This window comes from Tachypleus tridentatus, chromosome 12 (genome assembly GCF_004210375.1).
Source record: "Tachypleus tridentatus isolate NWPU-2018 chromosome 12, ASM421037v1, whole genome shotgun sequence".
Lineage (NCBI taxonomy): Eukaryota > Metazoa > Arthropoda > Merostomata > Xiphosura > Limulidae > Tachypleus > Tachypleus tridentatus.
In genome coordinates, this window is record NC_134836.1 from 20,727,392 (window position 1) to 20,750,071 (window position 22,680).

The 22,680-nt window shown below is 36.7% G+C and overlaps 1 long non-coding RNA gene across 1 annotated transcript; it reads right to left on the minus strand.

The window, feature by feature from the left end:
• Positions 1-5,378: 5,378 nt before the first annotated feature.
• Positions 5,379-21,648, minus strand: LOC143235121 (uncharacterized). The gene is made up of 3 exons (XR_013018927.1): positions 21,513-21,648; positions 13,958-14,038; positions 5,379-6,304 (listed from the first exon to the last, which is right to left on the minus strand). It is a non-coding gene; the product is annotated as an uncharacterized LOC143235121 (long non-coding RNA).
• Positions 21,649-22,680: the final 1,032 nt, after the last annotated feature.

Genomic DNA, 22,680 nt, shown 5'->3' on the forward strand with positions numbered 1-22,680 from the left:
TTAAATAATAATAAGAAGAACAAGAATTATAAACGGACCGTTTAAAGTGGATTTACTTTTTCTTGTAAGCCTAACTTGCGTGCTTTTTTGTGCAGTCAATAGTGAAGGTTTTAAAGTGTTGTTTGGTATAATATTCACTGTTTAAAGTGCTTTTTGGCCGAACGTTCCATTAAGGTTTTGTGTAATTCCTTGCAATCCATATTATACACCACTATAACTGTTGTTTGTATTTACAATCATCAACTATCCCCTTCCCGATCTCAGTAGATGAGCGGTAAGTTTAGAGTTTCAAAAGTTGAAAATTAAGGTTCGATTCCTGGCGGTGGATAAGAACGCAGATAACCTATTGTGTAGCACTATGCTAAAAGTAAGACGTTTGAAAGAGGCTTCTGATATTTGCGATTAAAAAGAAACAATTAAAACCAACTTTGTATTGGTGTCTAATTCTATCTTTCAATCTAGGGCGTCTTAATGTCACACAACATTATGGACTTTTTTTGGAAACTAGGCTTATTTTTGTAATGAAGACCAACAGATTAATCCTTTATCATCCATGGAAGGAGTTTTTTCCATTACCGTGATTGGAATAAATGAACGGGTAGAGACGATAAAGAGTTAAAAACTTCGAGTACATGTAAAAGAAACTAAACATAAACATGAATATTTTTATATAAGTGTAAAGTATTTCATTGCAGAATTTTTCTACACGCATTCGACCTGCAGCTGAAACAACGGATTATAATAATGGAACGACCTCGTTTTGGTTTCATAGAAAACAAACAAACACAAGAATTTGTGTTTTTCCGAAGCTATAAAGCATCATGCGTGTTAACGAAACACAAACCAGACATGATCAAAAGGCAGAAGTAGAACAGACTTCTGAAACAAGGGATACTAAAAATTGGCTCATAAATATTTTCTGAAATTTCATATACACAAAGCATTCACAAAGATCATTTTATAGAACAATATAGCTCTTTAACATGACAGAATAAAACAATTATAAAGTCAATTAGACGAACAAGACGACTGGTTCTATGAGTCTTGGCATTCATAAAACCAGTTTACATGACTACTGGCTTTAAGAGCCTTAAGAATCATAAAGCCAATTTACACAAATACAAATGCTGTTTTAAAGAGTGCTGGCAATCATAAAACTAATTAATGTGGCTACTAATTTTGTTTTTAAAAGAGTTGGGAATCATAAAGCCAGTTTACACGATCATGAATGTTGATTTTAAGTGCTGGAAAATTATAAAGAACGTGTAGCTATTTTGACAAAAAAAAAATTGTTTGCATTCAAATTTTTATTCGCCATCAGATAATTTATCAGAAGAAACTCGATACATATCTTCAGTGTAAACGTCAAAATCTGGGCAGAGGCTTTTGTAAGCTAAATTGTTAATCTACGTGATAAATTAAATTAACCCACTGACTGGTAAAATGGGGACCAGAAATAATTCATAATCTGCGTGACACTGTCTTAACGTTTAATCATAAACTATCTCCGGCAAGCGTACTAATCAAAAAGCGCATAAATTAAGAAGTTCGTGGAAATTGATTTATCGAATCCTAAAGATGTCTCGCGTATAAGAAGTTTAATTTCAATAAACTCGGTTAAGATACAAGTATCGTAAAATCTGACAGTTTAAATTTGATAGCTGGTGCAGATAAACTTATATCTGCATATTAGTATAAATAGATGAATTATGGGAAATACAGAATGTGTGAAGTGCAATCTCATTATCTACACTGTTGATAAGTTTTATATACTAGAACTTAGCTTAAAATAAAACCCTATTTCTGAATTAGGTAATCGTAATTCTCAACTATGTGTTAATTTAGTCAGAACTGAACATTATTTTAGTTTACCCAAAACGTAGTAACGTCGTCTACGTCAGAATATTTGTCAGACAAACTTTATGCAGGTACCAAAAGGTCCGAAAGCAGCTGGTTGTGTTTGTCCATCACCAGTATATGTACAAAAGAACCTGAAAAATAAGTCGAAAAATAGTGAGATGTGAATTAAAGAAACTGATCAAATCGTGATCATTAGTGTTAAAATTGTTTATTCTCTACAAGTTTAACAGTCAAACTATCCAGCTCTTCAACCTCACAAACACACATCTGTTGTTTTTGTGTATCCTTCCACTTCTAGCTGCTCTGCCAGTGTTTCAGTTTATTAAACTGTGTCTCGTTTTTAGATCGAGAGTCCTTTATTTCAGGATTTCTAATTCACAACTAAAATATTCAGATTTCAGAATACCACTGCAATTGGATCAATTTTTAAAGAGACTTGCAGACGGCATACTTTAAACAGTCGATTTTTATAAGTTGTATAACATTACGCACTACTTATTTAATAATGAATTTAAAAGAATGAAAACCTAAGCCTAACCTTTTCGTATAGACAGAGTTGTATAGCTTTGCGCACTACTTAATGCAAATATGTAGACTTAACAAAAAAAGTTTCGCACGAGATCAGCCTAATAAAATGGCTTAGATCGCTAGATTTTTAAATTAATCTCTAAAGTGTTTTGGTGTTTCAAATAAAAACTTTAAAAGTTTTACGATTTTTTTAACATCACAGATTGCTTTATTAAGGTCCAAAAGTCTTCCAGCTAATATACTGAAGTTATCAAAGTAAATGTTAGCCAATCAAAACCATCATGTGCCATCAGCGTCACATTTTGTAGTGTAACGAGTAAACAAGCTTAAGCGATCAGCCTATAAAATATTTTGGATTCGCGTAAATTTTGATAAATGAATCATCTCATACATGGGAGAAGGTTGATCACAAAAAAAAAACCTAGAAAAGAAACGTTTTTTTTCACAGAAACATGACTCATAGCTTCTAGTAAAGATTCACGAACGAGGGCCATTGCTGTTATAGTAATAACACTCTGAAGAATCAATAAGCTGACGTAGAAAACACAGCAGGTAAGAATCTCTCGCAATAATAATTTTTGTAAAAGGAACATGACTAGTCTAGCAACGTGTTGCATAAAGAAATAAAGCCAGAAATGAATATTTAAAGATCCCCAAATTCAAGTACACTGGGGTACAAACAATTTACAAATTTGGCTGGTGTTACTTTTCGAATATCGAAGGTCAGTAAAGAACCTTAAGACTATACAGTAGCATAAATAGCTTTTATGTTTATACAAAAAGTTTATACAAAGATGATAAACATGTACAGAAGACTAAGAAAAATGTCTAACACATGAGCATCAAGTTTTTATACCTGATTATTTAATGTTCTGTGTGAAAATTATATATAAACAGTAGATTTCTGGAGACACACATTAATATGTTTATAAAAAGGAAGGTGATTTCATTAAGAATCCCATTTTTATACACATAAATTCAAAACAAACTTACAAACGCAAACACATCTCTGTAGATGACTCAAAGGAAATTCACGTGACGTTAAAGTATCAAACGGAACTCGATTCTTTTGGTAGGATTGGATACAAGACCGCCATTCTGTTACGAACAGAAATGGAATGTGCTTAGCAATATAAACAGTTATCTTTCCGGTAATTCTTATGTGATAGTTCATCAGATTATGTTGTTGGTGGTGTTTGTAACGGAATTTATAAAGATTTTCACTTTTAAAATATTTTGTATGGTCATTACGAGTTTTGTTTACAAAACATGCCCAAAACTACTCGGTAGCTATCCAAGTTAACTGCTGTCACTAATATAGAGTGGAGGAAGTTAGCCAACATCACCCACACCATGCTTTTGGAGTATTTTTTACCAATTAAAGTGGGATTGACTGAAAGAACGAGTATGTTCAACAGTGGAATTTCAACCCGAGACCACAAATTACGCGTCCAGCGTCCTAACTATCATGACAGGCCAGGTCATAAGTCAATTGAAACAGAGGCAGGTTTCAGCCAGATCATTCGCTAAAGCTTCCTTTGACGGGTTTAAACTATATCCTTTTTTCTTTCTACGCTTAACACGGCAGATTAATTGAAAGCGTTAAATTAGATTTATTAGTATACAAATATACCTTAATTTAAAGTAATAAAAGTCAACTAGGTGTAGTTAAAACTATCATAAAGTAAAAAATAGAAAAGTACAACAAAAATATAACGATAAAAGATACTTTAACAGAACGGGCTTAATTGTACATTGACTATTTTTTCTAGGTTATAATATTGCTACATTTAATCTGTAACATAGGCGCCGCCACCAGAGGAACTGGGCGATTTTCTCCCTCACAGTTTTGACGGGAAATGTTCCATTTCGTTCCTTTTTTATGTTGGTTGAAAGTTATCAAGGTAACTTGTGATTTTGTGTCAGAATAATCGAAAGTTTGTTGGCTTAGAACGTGCTGAATAAGCTCAGAGTCCTTCCTCAAACCTTCCTAGCAACTGCACGTGTCTCTCCATCCCAAAGTTTTAACCTGTGGAAATTTATCATTTAATAATCAACTACTTAATACTGTTGTACATCGAGTTTTCCTGGCTTCTAGCCTCTTATCGTTAATATCTCAGATAATCTAGACTTTACTAACAAAACATATATATCAGTTATATATATATAGGGCCTGGCATGGCCTAGCGCGTTAAGGCGTGCGCTTCGTAATCTGAGGGTCGCGGGTTCGCGCCCAAGTCGCGCCAAATATGCTCGCCCTCCCAGCCGTGGGGGCGTTATAATGTGACGGTCAATCCCACTTTTCGTTGGTAAAAGAGTAGCCCAAGAGTTGGCGGTGGGTGATGATGACTAGCTGCCTTCCCTCTAGTCTTACACTGCTAAATTAGGGACGGCTAGCACAGATAGCCCTCGAGTAGCTTTGTGCGAAATTCCCAAACAAACAAAATATATATATAATAATAATTCAGTATTTTCTGAATAATTTTATTTCCCATCTACAAACCAGGTTTTACTGGTTATTATTATTATTATTTGTAAATCACTATGATAATTAAGAATAATAATAATAAATTCCCATCATTTGACTATTAATTACTACTAGGGCTATATTACCTATTTTCCGAGGAGAAATATTTAATGTCAACAATGTTTATAAATCACATATTTCTAAATTACAATTAGAAGAAAAGAGCCTTCCGTTTCCTCTGTTTAAGTAAAAAATGCGCATTAGAATGTTTGAGCCATAAAATGCTCTGAAACCACCCAAGCCAATTTGAAACAACGTTATTACATACAAAAAGGTTTGCTTGTTTTTTGAATTTCGCACAAAGCTAACACGAGAGCTATCTGCGATACCCGTCTCTAACTCAGTAGTGTAAGACTAGAGGGAAGGCAGCTAGTCATCACCACTCACCGCCAACTCTTGGACTACTCTTTTATCAACGAATAGTGGGATTGAGCGTAACATTATAACGCCCCCATGGCTGAAAGGGCGAGAATGTTTATTGCGACGGGGATTCGACCCCGCGATCCTTAGATTACGAGTCGAGCGCCTTAACCACCTGGCCATGCCGGGTCATAACAGAAAGGAAGGCTTCAAAAACGATCCCTTGAATTCAAAGTAGCATTTCCACAAACCCCGACATATCTTCCGTTATAACTAACAAGATAACAAAGAAGGATTTGACGCTCATAAAAGCTTAGAAGGTAAAAACTCACGAACTCCCAGTCTCGTCTCGAAATCAACGACAGCTTTCACACAAACACACACAAATAGTCGAAGAAACCTAATCACAGAAGTCCTATTTATGCCAGACCTGTCAAGTCCTCTGAAACAGTTTTAATGAATTTGCGCGTCCTTGGCTGTTTAAACACGGTTTTGGAAGTGGTATCCACTTATAGTGAAAAGTATGAAAAAGGTCATGCTTCTTACAATAGAAATTGTGGTGTTGGGCTATTTTAGTTCGTAGTCATAGTCACCAGGCGGAGCACAATCAATAATAAAGAAATTAGATCCAGGGATAGCAGCTTCTCTGGAGTGTTATATTTGAAAGATGTTATAGTTAATTCTCAGACTTTCTACGAAAACAACAGTACTTTCTATAATATAACATGAATTCCGATTTCGTATGTCACATTCTTGTCACTTTCAATTATTTATTCGCCAAATATAATTTTACTTCATATGTAACATTTGACATCCTCTGTCAAAAATTCAGGTGAAAGTCAAAGTAAATTTAATAACACTAATACACGTTGAAAAATAAGTTAACTTTACTTCTGTCCAACGTAGGTTTTGATCAACATTTTAAATACGAAAGCAAATTTAGAAAAGTAAGACAGTTAATATTTCATGTCTTCATCATCCGTGGATCTTTAACATCAGATTGTTCTGTTGATGGGATTCATCTTTCCTCTAAAAAACAAACAAAAACATTTCTCATTCCTTAATGTTATTGAAGTAAAACGTGTAAAGTTTTTATCCGGGTAACTAAACATCAATTTGAAATACTAGATTTTTTTTTTTTTGCGAGGTGGTGCGACTGAGAATTTTTTTAAACGAGTTACACCAACTAACACCAAGTGTGACTAATTTCAAAAGACTGGATCAGGATACGAAACTTTACCAGTATATTATTATTATTTTATAAGCTTATTTACAACACCTTATTTCTCAACAGAATGGCTTATAATATTATTCACTGCACACTTAGAATGCACCATCTTCCTTTAAAAAAGTAATACCAGTAAATGATTTGTTTCTTTCAAAATTTTGCGCAAAGCTACATAAGGGCTATCTGCGTTAGCCGTCTCTAATTTACCACTGTAAGACTTGAGGGAAGGTAGCTAGTCATCACCACTTACCGCCAACTCTTGGGCTACTCTTTTGTCAAGAAATAGTGGGATTGACTGTAACAGTATAACGCCCCCACGACTGAAAGGGCGAGCATGTTTGGTGCGACGGGGATTCAAACCCGCGACACTTAGATTACAAGTCGAACGCCTTAACCCACCTGGCCATGCCGGGCCTTAGTTCTTTTGATCTAACAGCTAGTTAATAGCACCAGTCACTCATGGGTTACTCTTGTGTGATGCAGTAGTGACATGTTGACGACTCCCACAGTTCACAATCCAGGCACACTAACCTCTAGATCACATGGAATCATTATATTGACCCCAACATGTTGACCGGAGCTCCTGGCAGCAGTGTATCTGGCGGTCGAAGAGGGAGAGAGACAATTATCGATAATTCTTTTGAGGTGAAAAAAACACGAAAAGAACGATCCGTGGTAACACGGGAGAAGATAATAATGGCTGTTGGTTATCTTTTTTTTTTTATATTCTTAGAATCTCGAGTCCAATACATTTATTAATTTCATTTTAACTAACGCAAAATTCGAGTAGCACCATGAAAGGTGTAGTGTGTATGTGTGTGTGTGTAATTTACTCTAGAACATTGGAATAAAGTCAGTATTGCGTATGTTCCCCTTTATAATTTAAGAAGTGGCAAGAAGAAATTTAAACTTCTGAACTATAGCCTTGTCGCACAATAAGCATGAAGACTAAAAATTTCCATCATCAACCATTTTCCTTTTTCATCTGATCTTACGTGAAGAACAAAGACATGAATCTTCAAAGTATTAAAATCAGAAAATTAAATTTAAATGAAATAATAATTAATGTTATTAGTGTAGCCGAAATTGATAAAAAATCGTAAAATAGGTAAAGTAAAGTCAAATTAATGAGCAGTAATACAGGTCTCGAACTTGAATAGTACCCATTTTCAGTATCAGTTATCGTAATCAGTAATCGAGCTAGTATTGGCCTTAAACAAAAGCAGTTGTTTGGGGCTCCAACAGGTAAGTTAAAAATAATATTAAAAATCAAATGGATATATCACATTCATCTCTCATAAAAGTATAACAAAGTATGTGTTGGTTACTTCAACAATGTAACATTTGGGCACTTAAATTGGGTCTTAACTAGCGAAAATACACTCAGTTATATGTAAGGTTGGTCATCGTTTCAGTACAAAAATATTCATATGCACAGATAATAACACAAAAAAGGCTTCCGTCTTCAAATAACTCGATTCAGAACTGGTCAGCAACACTTTGAAGCTCAAAGTTTAACATATTTTGTACGTTTCACTTCGGTAGCCTTGTTTGTTTTCAAATTTTGCGCAAAGCTACACGAAGGTTATCTGCACTAGCCGTCCCTAATTTAGTAGGGTAATAGAGGGAAGGTAGCTAGTCATCGCCAACTCTTGGGTTACTCTTTTACCAACGAATAGTGGGATTGATCGTCACGTTATAACGCCCCACGGCTGAAAGGGCGAGCATGTTTGGTGTGACGGGGATTCGAACCCGCAAACTTAAGATTACCAGTTGAGGGCTCTAACCACCTGGCCATACCGGGTCCGATTCGGTAGCATTTATCACTTTAAGCATTATTGAGTCAAAGTTCTTTATAAATTTCAATGCAAGGAATGATCCTTCGCAAAATACGAATGAGTCGACAGAGAAGACAGCCATTGAAATGAAAGTGATCTAGACCATATTCCGCAATGTCTTAATGTCCAAAACCCACTGAAGGGTGAGAAAACAGCCTATATTCTAAAATCAGTCATAAATATTCACACCATTCACGTAGGGGATGGATTGAGTAACAGTAGACAGACAGGCGAAATATTTCAGATGTAGAGTACACACCTCGTATTCAGTTTCCTGATGTGAATAAAACTAATAACCGGAGTCTAATTAAACGAGTGGTTTACTGACAAATATTTTAGTAATTATTTTCAGCATTTTCTAACGTTTATTTAGCGTTCGCAAAGAAAGACGATAAAATGTTTAAACTTGCATTTCTTCATGGCTCAGAAATAGAGCCTAACCTGTAAAGAACGAGACCGTAGAATCTTTTTTTGTTAGTTATCTGTCTATCCCAAAGCAGAGGTATATATTTGATAGAAAGCAATCATACTTGAAAATTCTCAAAGTTTCTTTTCCTTACGCTGTTTTCCTTTTCTTTCTCTGATTTTAATAGTACACTTTTACAACATCTGACATAAACAACAAATAAGGAAGTTCTGCTTCGAAAATACCTGAAGGGAAATTTTCAAATGCTATTGAATAAAGAATATTATAAACTACTTTCGTCTTTGATTAGCGAATAAAGTGGTTTGAGAGATAATTTTGGTTAAATATTTTTGTTACAAGATGCATCTCCTGTAGAGAAGCTCAACAAAATTTGGTATGAAGTTTAGAAAACCTAAGGAGAAAACAAACTCACAAGCCTTGCAATTTTATACAGCTTCCTTAACATCCATGTGGTTAAGGCACTCGACTCATAATCCCAGGGTCTCGGGTTCGAATCCCCGTCACATCAAACCTTCTCGTTCTTTCAGCCATGGAAGTGTTATAATGTTACGATCAATCCTACTATTCATTGGTAAAAGAGTAGCCCAATAATTGGCGATGAGTGGTGATGACTAGCTGCCTTCCCTCTCGTCTTACATTGAAAATTAGGAATGGCTAGCGCATATAGCCTTCGGGTAGCTTTGCGCGAAATTAAAAAAAAACACACCAAACCAATCCTTAAACATTCTTTTCATGCTTGAAAATTCTTTTGTGATAAATTATTTGTTTGAAAACCACGGATATTTAATTCAACGCCAAAACATCAGATAAGTTTATATAGGTTTAGTTTGAATTTTGCACAAAGCTACACGAGAGCTATTTTCGCAAGCTGTCCCTAATTTAGCAGTGCAAGACTAAATGGAAGGCAGCTAGTCATCACCACCCACCGCCAACTCTTGGGCTGCTCTTTTACCAACGAATAGTGGGATTGATTGTAACATTATAAGTCCCTCACGGCTGAAAGGGTGAGCATGTTTGGTGTGACGGGGATTTAAACCCGCGAACCTAGGATTACGAGTCGAGCGCCTTAACCACCTGGCCATCTCAAGCCTAAGTTTATTTAGGTAAATTTATGAAGTACGGTAGGCGACGATAAAGCACTGATTGAATCCAATAATAAATTGGATATTATTAATACGTTTACCATATTTATACAGTGTAGATAGATAAAATAACTTATTATTAATTTTAAATAATACTATATCACTTGAAATCTTACAACAGTATTATTAGCAAAATTACTGCCATCTAGCCTGACTTGTCGTTATTGTAATATGTCAGGTCATACGTTACCAATAAATATTTGTTAATTTTCTATTTTATATTTTACTATTTTTAACTCGAAGTAGTAAGTACTAATTAGTAAAATAAAATATCTAAAGAAATATGTTAAAGAATATTAATTAACTTGAAACTGATTGTGTATTTAATAAGGAACTTTCTGTTGAACTATAAAATCCTAAAACCTAACGATGTTTTTTCATGTTTTCCAAAACACTGCTTCTCAACAAATTTTGGAAATTTCATTTCATAACGCGAAAAACGATAGAAAAATAAAAAAAGTATTAAACCTAAGCTAGATAATATCTAATAGTTTTTTAATTAAAAATTGTAGTGTGGTTTAGTATTTCCAGTGTTGTTTCTTGGATTTCGCACGAAGCTTCTCAAGGCCAATCTGCGCTAGCTATTCCTAATTTTGAAGTATTAAATAAGAAAGAAGACAGTTAGTCAACTACCCACCACCAACTTGTTGCCAACAGCTGAAAGGCTGAGCATTTTCTACGACAGGTTTCGATCCTCCAAATATGCATATTGTGAATCCAATCCCTTAACCACTAGGATACGTTAAGCCTATTTCTGATATAATAAAGAAAATGATAAATGGGTATCAATAACAACTCCCCACCCCATCGTCTGAAAAAGGCTATTCTTACTTAAGCAACTGAAGTATATCTTTGGTAAAATTTAGAAAAAAGGCAATGAAGCCGCAGGGGTAAAATTCTGGTGAAAATAAATTTTTTAAAAAATCAAATTTCCAACAATCGGTCAAAGTACATTTTTATTGAAATGACTTTTGAGAACGTAAACATACATATAAACAGTCTCATGAAAACAAATACTGTAGCTCGGTATATATCTTTATTGGTCAAAATAGCTTAAGAGAAGCAGTTTTCGTTGATACCAAGTAACTTTTTATCTCTGTGGCTCAGAAACTGAGAAAACAAATCTGATGCTGTCTGTCATCTGCTCCTCAAGTCACTTCAGTGTTGCTCTAGCATAGATGTCAGTGATTCGACTAAGAAAAGCGAGGTCAATACACACATGGATACAAGTCGAAGATTCTTTGAGACCGAGTTAGTTAATGCTGTGTAACAAACAAAATTCAAATTCCACTCTTTGTAGCAAGTCGTTATCCTCCTTGATGCTTCCGAATGTTTATTGGGCAGCTAAGCACAGTCGTCCAGCCACAAATCAAATTCCCACGTTTCATGGTTAGGTTATGAAACATCATTTTTATTGTACCTATTTAATATTTGAACTTCGATTTTACCTTTTTTATATATCAGTTTTAATTGTTTTATTTTTACCCCTACAATCGCAAATTTGTCGCAGAGAAATTACTATATTTTAGTGACAAAGTTAAACAAGCGAAAATCTGCTAAATCAGTTTATCATATAAAAACTACATAAAAGTTTAGGATTTGATCTTTTGCTTCCAAAAAAACAAAAACAAAAAACATTAAACTTCCCAACAAGTTGTTTTCATGTTGATGGCTTAATTTGGTTTGAATTTTGCCTAAAGCTACAGGAGGACTTTCTGCGATAGGCGTATTTAACTTAGCATGGATAAACTAGCGGAAAGACAGCTAGTCAACACCATTCACCGACAACTCTTTTACCATCGAATAGTGAAATTGTTGTTGTTGTTTTGAATTAAGCACAAAGCAACACAATGGGATATCTGTGCTCTGTTCACCACGGGCACCGAAACCCGGTTTTCAGCGCTGTAATTTCACAGACATACAACTGTGCCACTGGTGGTTTAGTGAACTTGACCACCAATTTATGGCGCCCGCATGGCTGAAAGGGTGATTATGTTCATGATCCATATACTGCAAGTCAAGGGCCTTAAACATGACAGTCCCGTTGGTGTTAAAGTCTTTCCTTAAAGCATTTCTATGTTGACCTTGACATGTCCTGTGAGAATGATTTTCAGCATGCTCATGACGTTTAACACACTCCGCGTACTTGGTAGAAACAACGATAAATATTCAATTATTTTCCATGTTAGTTGAAGTCTGTTTAGTCACATTCTAAATTTCTGAATCACCGAACGACCCACGAAAACGAAAGTGGTTGCAATGAGAACAAAACAACTTATTCTTACAATTCCTTCTTTATGGAGTTTTGGTTCTGTTTTCTCTCGATGGGATTGTAACGCTTTTGGACGTGCTTTTTTTTTCTCTGATCGCTTTAACTTCAAAAGAAACAGCAACCAATATGTTTGCATTCCATGTAAACGTTATTGCCTTCCAATCTCACGCTTTTAACTGAGATTAGGGTAAAAACAACTTTGACACATTCTCATAGTACATAATAAATTTTTTTAGCAATGAAAATACAACTTCTATTAGTATTTATGAATTGCAAAGAAAGCAATGGATTTTTAATAAAACCTTGACACCAGTGAGTGAAGAACTCATTTTTAAATTAAAGCTTATCTTCAAGATGAAATCCGATCAGCACAAAAATTGTATTGTTGAATGTTTTACAACTATATTATCGTCGTAAAGCAGTTTTAGTTATTTTTAATCGTTTGCGCAATATTTAATGATAAAAATAGCCACTAATTACTGTATAATCAAATTATGATTTTAAGGTTAAAAAGTTCAAAGTGCAAATAAAAAATTTTAAGGCTTAATCCCTAGTAGCAAGAACCAACTGTTTTTGCTGGATGAAGGATGAAACAAGTTCCTGTTTGGAATTCAAGCTCGTTAAAGCCACTACTGATTTAGGTTGAAATATTTAACACAACTATCAAGAAGAAGCGTTTTAGCCAAAACACTTTGATTGACTCACAATAAGTTAAAAGCTTGGTGATGTTCTTTTTATTTAAGTTAATTATTAGGGCTAACAAAAAGTTGTTATAGTCTAATTATTACACCTGGCGAGCAAACCAACAAAGCGAATAAGATTCGTTATTATTCGACGTTTTCTTTTCGATATTCCTAGTTCATCATTTTAAATAAAATCGCTCATTTTGTATCAAAGAAATTTCTAATTTCTTGAGTGTGTACATGTTTTCTTATACTAAAGCCACATCTGGCTATCTGCTGTGTCCACCGAGGGGAATCGAACCCGTGATTTTAGCATTGTAAATCCGAAGATTTACCACTGTCCTTTACAAAGTAGACTAATATTTCAACGCTATTATATGTGTTTAGATCTAGGCAGTAGTTACTGGGAAGAAATAGGGACACTTGAAAGAAATTACTTTTTCAACGATTGAATTGCAAATTTCCAGTTGTTCTCTGTAAAATAAAATTAAGAATTGACACTAACCACCAAAGGAAAACTTTATCACTAAAACTTAAAGTAAATAAACTCTTTACCAAGATACTTAATATTCATTCCTTCATAAAAAAAAGAATGCAAAACTTGTAAATCCCTCTAAAAAAAATAGTTAACACTGACTTGTCATTCAGAAATGACGCTAAATTTGGTGATAAGCAAAGGAAAATAACAATTTGTTATTGTTTTTTTTTTAATATAAATAAACTAATTGAAATGTTTTCATAAGTTTTTTTTTCTAATTTACAAACCGTGTAGTAATGAATTAATACTTTTGACGATGTTCCTGGTGTTTTTTTTTTTAATATGATCAGAGAAAATGTACATCAGTAACTATGGAATTCAATTATACTAGATCTTTCCCCCCCCCCTTATCTACGGTTATTTAGCTGTATATTAGGATCTCAAGCCTACCTCGCGTCAAATGTTATCACGTAGTGGTAATGGCTATTAATCTCTCTTCTTCTCACGCGAGACCACAAGAGAACGAGGTTACTGCAAGTCTCAACGTGAATTGAGTTTAATTTAATTCAATACTCTCATATACCGTTTAATATAATTTGAACATAGCAACTTACCTCGGACCAGCGGTACGTCAAAGCATGAGTTCCATTCTGGATATATGGTCTCCTTCAGATGCACCAGCGGAACTCCTTTACCTGAAACAAAAAATTATTAAAATTGGTTCAGCTGCTCTATCTCCTGGGTAAGGAAATCTAGTTGTTTTTTGTTGTTATTTTGTAGATTAACAGGTTCAGCAAATGGTTGGTTGGTCGGTTGATTTAATGTTTTATGGCACAAAGCAGCTAGGTTCTCAGCGCCAAGCATCCGGTTAAAAGTTAAAAGTAATGTAAATTTAGTAAAATTCATAAAATGAAATTAAGGTAAAACAAAACAAAGTTTAAAAAAACATAAATAGCATAAAACCAATGTTTACATCTAGTCTACAACGTTAAGAGAAACTACAGTAAGACAAGTTGTAAAAGACTTTCTGTTGCATAACAGTAGTTATCATAACTCGCCAGGAAGACTAATGTGCAAGTACAAAAACCACCATCAGTCACCTGAGATTCGCCTTTTCAGTCCTGGTTCCAAGTTATTTGACGTTATGGCCATTTTCAAAAAGTAGAGTAATAAAAGTTTTAAAAGTCTTGTAGCAAAAGTTTAATAATAACTCACCAGGATGACTAATGGGTAGTTCAAACAGCAGCTTTAGTCACCTAAAGTTGGCCTTTCCAGTCCAGGTTTAGAGTTATTTGAGGTTACAGCCATCTTCTAAATTTCAAATCGATCTAGATGTACTTTGATTCTTAAAAGGGAATCACAGTCATAAAAGTCTAAAGTGTAAATTAAAAAACTTAAATGACATTAAAAAGATTAATGACCTTTAAAAAAACTAAAAACATTTCCAAGGTGGACAGTGTCACCATCTCCAATAACACTGTCTAACGTTATGGACAAACCTTGGGACAGAACATGCTTAAAATGGTGCTGTCGTTGAGAGTCGTAATGATGACAAGAAAGTAAACTGTGGCTTACTGTAACCTGAGTGTTACACAGACTACACACTCGTGCATCAGTTCCAGATAAAAGAAAATGATGAGTTAAAAAACTGTGACAAATGCGTAGTCTAAATTAGAACAACTTCCTCTTTCCGATCCTTACGGAAGCAAAACGGCCAAAGTCCAATATAGGGTTTTATTTGGAAAAGCTTGTTTTCGTGTTGCTCATTCCAAGTTGACTGCCAGCTGGCAAGGAGCCGAGCCTTGAATACAGGACCATAATCCATGTATGGAACAGGCACAGCAGTGACAGTGCCAGAGCAGGTAGATTTAGCTGTGGTGTCGACATGCTTGTTCCCGGGAATACCAACGTGGCCCGATATCCAAAAAAACTGGATAGTTATTTGTTATTTTGAATTTCGTACAAAGCAACTCAAGGGTTATCTGCTCTAGCTGTCCCTAATTTAGCAGTGTAAGACTAGAGGGAAGGCAGCCAGTCATCATCACCCACCGCCAACTCTTGGGCTATTCTTTTACCAACGAATAGTAGGATTGACCGTCACATTGTAACGTCCCCACGGCTAAAAGGGTGAGCATGTTAGGTGCGACCGGGATTCGAACCCGCGTCCCTCGGATTACGAGTCGAAAGCCTTAACCCACCTGGCCATACCGGGCCATAAACTGGATAGAAGTAAATGTTAAAGAGAAATAGGCCAGTCGGTTTTGAATATCGGCGAAAACAGGGTGTAAACTAACGTGAAGTGATTCCAGGGCCAGTAGAGAAGTAAGTGAGACAGTATAAATAGTGCAGTTTGAGTACTGCTTAGCTTCTATGTGATCCAGGGCAAGAGAAATGGCATACAGTTTAGCAGTGAACACAAAAGCTGTAAAGGTGATTCTGCGCACAAACTCCAAACCACAACAAACCATGGCATAGCTCACACAGTCACATGATTTCGAACCATCTGTATAAATAGGAATGGAAGGATGGTTCGAAAGATATTCAGTAAATAACAGACAGTATTTGCAATCGGAAGTGCCCGTTTTTCTCAGATGACTTAACGATATGTCACATTTGGGAACTGTAATTAGCCATGGTTGGATGGGCTGACCAGTGGATACAGGAATATTAACCAAGGACAGACCCAATTCATCCACTTGCGCCTGGATGCAAAGGCCAAAAGGAGCAATGACAGATAGTCTGTTCTGAAAAGGTATGGTGCACCGAGGAAGGAAAACACAGAGCCATAGACCATTGATCCATAGTCGAGTTTCGATCGAATAAGAGCACGATATATCTTTAGCATAGAATATCGATCTGCTACCCAAGTGGTGGAAGAGAGGACACGGAGGATGTTGAGTGCTCTTATACATTTGACCCGTAGCTGCTTATGTTCAAAGATAAGCTCCAAGAACTTTGTCTCAGGGATCGCAGGCAGCATAACTTCACCGATAGGGAGTTCAGGATCAGGGTGAATACCCCGTTGGCAGCAAATGTGCATGCAAATGGTTTTAGAGAGAGAGAAATTAAAGCCTTTTGCTGTGGTCCACTTCAGTAAATGATTGAGGGCAGTCTATAGCTGCTGCTTAATATACCTCATGTTCGACGACTGACATGAGATGTGTATGTTTTGTTTGTTTGTTGTTTTTAATTTCGCACAAAGCTACTCGAGGGCTATCTGTGCTAGCCGTCACTAATTTAGCAGTGTAAGGCTAGAGGGAAGGCAGCTAGTCATCACCACCCACCGCCAACTCTTGGGCTACTCTTTTACCAACGAATAGTGGGATTGACCGTCATATTATAACGCCCCCACGGCTGAAAGGGCGAGCATGTTTGGCGCGATGGGGATGCGAACCCGCGACCCTCAGATTACGAGTTGCACGCCTTAACACGCTTGGCCATGCCAGGCCCCTGAAACAGTAAGAGGGAGTTCTTTGGTGATGGCATTAATCTTTATACTGAAAAATGTGACACTCAAAACACAGCCCTGAAGAACTTCAAATACCTGTAAAAAGAACTGAATGGGGTCGAACCCACACAAACTTGGAATCTCCTGTCCATTAAAAAATTTTAATAAAAATGGGCAAATGGCCACGTAACCCACATATATGAAGGTCCCGCAAAACGCCATACCTCCATGTTGTATAATAAGCCTTCTCCATGTGAAAGAATATTTATAAAAGATGTTGTCATTCTAGAAAGGCTTCTCTGATTGACGTTTCAAGATGAATTAGGTAGTCCACGGTGTAACGCAGTCTTCAGAACCCACACTGGGTGGGCGAGAGAATGTTTGATTCAAGGATACAAACAAGACGAGCACAGCAATTGGGCAGTAATTTTAAGGAATCTTGGAATCCTTTCCAGACTTAGATAAAGGTAGGACAATAGCCTGGCGTCAGGCATCAGGAAAAACATTCTCCTGCCAAATCCAGTTAAAAACAACCATATAGTATAGCAAGAGAAACTGGAAATAGATGGCGCAGCATTTCATAGTGTACATCATCGGGTCCAACTGATGTACTGCCAAACTGATGAAGGGCCAGTTTGAGTTCCATCAGCGTAAAAGGAAGATTATAGTCAAAGAGACAATCATCTCGAAAGGAAAGAGGTGATCGCTCTGCCCGAGTCTTGATGACTAAGAAGGTGGACGAAGAAGCAGAAGTGCTAGATACCCGGCAAAAGCTTTCACCTAGAGTATCAGCGATGCTCCAGATATCAGCTTCTTCCTGGCCATCAGGAAACAAGATCGAGAGGGGGACAGAATTATATTGCCCACTGTTCTTTCGAATCTTGTCCCTTATGACTTTGAAACTGGTGGTAGAAGATATGTTGGTTGTGAATTTAATCCAAGAGTCCTTCTGGCTTTGACGTCTTACCCACCGAGCATATGCATAGGCCTGCTGGAAAGCGATGCTGTGTGAGAGTGTGAGATACCTACAAACAATATCCCAGGCCCATTTTGGAACTTTCTGTCCCATGTGGCAGACAGTATTCCACTATGGACTAAGATATCGTGGGAAACGTGTTGAGGTTTTAGGAATACATTGAACAACTGCCTGTATAATTCAGTTACTGCAGCCACACAGTCTTCTACTGATGGCTTACAGACGATGGCAGGATCAAGTTCTGTGAGAGCAGTGAAAGAGGGCCAGTTTGCTTGATCCAGCTTCCACCGAAACACGCTGGTCGGGTGGCATTGACCAGTCTCTCTCAAAATTATAGGAAAATGATCACCGCCTGGTGGATTATTGTCAACCCTCCATGAAAAGTGGGAAAATAGTGAAGAGGAGGAAATTGAGAGATAAATAGCAGTAAAGGACTGACCAGGTGCATGAAAATAAGTAGAAGAACCAGTATTGAAAAGAGAAAGGTTGTGATTAGAGAGCATACACTCTATGGAGCGACCCCTCCCATCAATATCAGCACTTTCCAGAGCATCAAGGTCTAATTGATCAGAAGTTTTTCCAGGAGACAGGTAGAGAGAACACAGAGTAATGGTACGACACAAGAAAACACGGATGGCTACGACCTCCAAGGGTATGTGGAGTGGGCCGATCAACCAATAGTGCCCACTCGTCCATCACACAGCTTGTCATTTCTGTACAAAGAAAACTGCCAAAGGGTGACTGGGTCGGCAAATTCCAGAAATGTTTCCTGTAAGGAAAGACATAGAGGATGGTCGGAAGCAATCAGTGCTTTAATGTTATCCAGATTAAAATGTAAACCTCGACAGGTTTATTGTATCAAGGTGGCCATTTTTATTTACGTGTAGGCGAATTGGGTGGAGATCCCTTCTATTTACGACCACGACTTTTTCTTTATTGTCCCTGGGTCGATTAGGCAGGTCTTTGTTGTTGGAAGAGGATTCCAGCCAGAACGTGAATGAATGATCGTTTTGCAACTTGGGATGGGAGAAGATGTACCCGAGGAAATGCCTGTATCCAGAACCAAAGGAAGTGGTCTTGGAGTTTGGTGGAATGTATATTAAGGACAAAGATGAGTGTTAGAGTTGATTCATCAACTTTTTTAACCATGGAGGTTAAAAGAATTTTCATTTGGTTTGACCGTCACATTATAACGCCCCAACGGCTGAAAGGGCGAGCATGTTTGATGCGACGGGGTTTCGAACCCGCAACCCTCGGATTACAAGTCGAGTGCCTTAACCATCTGGTCATGACAGGCCTCCATTTGGTTTTGAATTTCGCGCAAAGCTACACGAGTGTCGTCTGTGCTAACCGTCCCTAATTTAGCAGTATGAGACTAGAGGAAAGGCACCTAATCATCGCACCCTCCTCCCGCCAACTGTTGGGCTGTTTTTTTACCAACTAATAGTGGGATTGACCGTACATTATAACGCCCCTACGGCTGAATGGGCGAGCATGTTTGGTGTGACTTATATTGAAACCCGCGACCCTTAGATTACGAGTCGATCGCCCTAACCACCTGGCCATGCCATATCTCGAAAATGAAAAACAGTGTACGTATAAAAAAAAACTTTAACAGCTTCGTAATGCATTGGGGGCCTTGGGATTACCGTTTATTCTATTCTCCCACGAGGAATTTCCTACTTGAAAAAAAGGATTACGCGTCGTCTGTGTCTTCTTTGTTGTTACAGCAGTGCTTCTCAAACCCCGGTCGCGCCCTCAAAAGTGGGTCGCGAGAAAATTTTCGTGGGTCCCGTAAGGCCGCTGTCCCTCAAGCGACATGTGATTTTTACACACACAAAATACGAAAAGTGCATTAATTATGTGTGCGCCCTTGGGCGAGAGAAAATGTTAGTCAGCAGGATAGGGGCGTCATTTGCTAGCCACATGTTCGTATTGCGCGTTACCACGGGGTTATGTAAAAATATTATAAGTTGGTAGTGCGTCACCAGAGTTGATACGGTTCAAACGTCACCAGGTCATCACGTGCTAGTGATGTTCATTACTCTCAGACTCGTTTTTACTTTTAATTTAAATTTGTTATTTATAATATAATGGTAATTATATTACTTTTAATGGAGTCTGGACTAACCTTCGTCCCATTTGTCTGCTATGTGTGAATGTATTTTGATTTCTTTCAAGGTATTTCATGTTATCATAGAAATAACTTTGAAACAGAACGTGTGACATGTATAATGTTCATTTTCTACAGGTGTCTTTTGCTCTTCAAATTTTCAAGGCCCGGAATGGACAGATAATTAAGACACTCGACTCGTAATTCGAGAGTCGCGGGTTCGAATCCCCGTCACACTAAAGGTGTTCTTCCTTTTAGTCGTGGGAGCGTTATAATGTGACGGTCAATCCCACTATTCATTCCTTGATAAAAGAGTAGCCCAAGAGTTGGTGGCGGGTGGTGATGACTAGCTGCCACCCCTCTAGTCTTACAATGCTAAATTAGGGACGGCAAGCGCAGATAGACCTCGAGCAGCTTTGAGCGAAATTCAAAACAAAACAAACCAATCATTATTCTGAGAAGAAAGAGGAGTTATGACACAGATGTGCAAAATCAGATTATTAGATTATTCCGAGAGAAATGTTTCATCCTTCTGAAAAGAAAGAAATTATGAAATGTAATTCAGAACCTAAGAATACTTTTGTGAAATAAAATGTAAGGGGTGAAAATTCTGTCATTTTATCAAGCTAACGTATCTAGTTGTTCGTTTAATAAATATTAACTTCAGATTACAACAAATTATATGCTTAGAGAAAGCAACACTAAAACCAACTTTATATCAGGACGGCTTGTATGGGTATTAACACTTTTACTAATAAAGAGCAGAGAACAACGTTTGGACCTATCGAGGTCATCTTCAGGCTAACTATTGTTAGGAAGGTCGAAACGTTATTTTATGCTTTACGAGCAAAAGTGTTAATAATCACACCAGCTGTTCTGAGATATATTTTTATTCCTAGTAGGTTTCTCGCCATCAAGAATTAAAACTAACTTGGTAACCACTAGAATAAAATAAATGTATTTTTTCACTTACAAAGATTGAAATACGTTGTTTCATCAGTTTCATCGTACTTTCGCAGTTAATATTTTCAAATGCATAATAGTATACGAACCCTAATTCATGTTACTGTACACTGGATGTGTTTGTTCATAATAACACACGAAGATACACAATGGGATAATTGTGCTGTGGCTAAATTATAACGTTATAAGTCTACGGACTTATCGCAGAGCCATTCAGGGGCCTGTGAACTGAAAAAAAAAAAATTTTATCTTGAAAATCTTTTTCATTTGCCTAATCAGACCCCTTCTCAATAAATAATTGATGTTCAGATGGGAAATAATTACACACTATCTAATGCATTACAATACAAACAACACGGAGAAAAACTCGTATTAATAAAGTAGGCGCTTGTTAAATGAAGTTTTCTGAAAGATTATTGAATAAACGATTATTTCAGTTACTACCTGTAATAATTACGGAATGAATCAGTAATTACTTACTTTTTTTATAATTCAATATCGTACTTAGACTTGCTCTTCTGTGTCTCTCTCTTTAAATTGACTCTTCTATGTTTAAGGTTAATAGCGTAAGATGACATCATGTTATTACGTTATATTTTTATTTAGTTACTTAAAACTAGTGCTTCTATCTTCATGACATTGTATAGAAGAGTTTTGTATCTCACTTACATTGTCTGTTGTTTCTTTTAAATGTACGACACAGAATGGGTCCATGAGACTGCTAGCAGAACATTCGACTGGTTCATCGGCTACTTCTATCTGCAGAAGTTTTACCCTGACGAAACCGTTCTCAGTCATTCCAGATAACAGTCGGGATGTGACCTGTTTAAATAAAAAAAAATATATATGTAATTTTGGCTTGTTTATGAACTGAAACTCACTGTGTACTAGATACACAATTTTTTTTCAAATCGATTACCGAGGAATGAAACATTAACTTTCGTCACGATCTGGAATAATTGTGGTCGAGAATTTCGAGAAACGCATAGCTTACCAGCGGATACTCTTTCTTTAAACAGAAAATTTTAAAATGAGCTAATTCATAGTGTTGTGAACCAGCCAACGGTTCGTACATTTAGGAGTATGGGCCATGGCCAAGAATACTGGTAATATGAACATTTTATACGTCTGAACAACCAAGTGGCATAATTTTCTGTCACTGTTGATGTGCAAAAATCTTCGAGTTACCCGTCTTTTGTTATTATTTTCACTTTAGTTTTGTACTGTTTGTTGCTTTTTAATGGGATTTCTTGTATTTAATTATTTAACATAATTCTACATGTTTTATCATTTAAAGCCACTGCAGTCTCCAATACTGATACTTTAGCAGACATAAATAACAGTAATAACCCACTAATTACAGTATCCTCTGATGCAAAATATTATACACCATAATACAACGTGAAATGTTTTTTACATAAATATGACTTAGAGTACTATATGTGTTTGTACTCCCAATGACGAAGGCGCGTGTGTACTAAAAACAAAAGTTTATATCAAACTAATACTTCAAATAAAATACGTTTCTCTTATAACAAATACTGATAGCTTGTTTGTTTGTTTTTTTAATTTCGCGCAAAGCTACTCGAGGGCTATCTGCGCTAGCCGTCCCTAATTTAGCAGTGTAAGACTAGAGGGAAGGCAGCTAGTTATCACCCACCGCCAACTCTCGTACCAACGAATAGTGGAATTGATCATCACATTATAACGTCCCCATGGTTGAAAGGGCGAGCATGTTTGGTATAACGGGGGTTCGAAGCCACGACCCTTATATTACGAGTCGAGTGCCTTAACCACCTGGCCATGCCGAGCCTCCTTCTAGAAGTGATGGAAAACT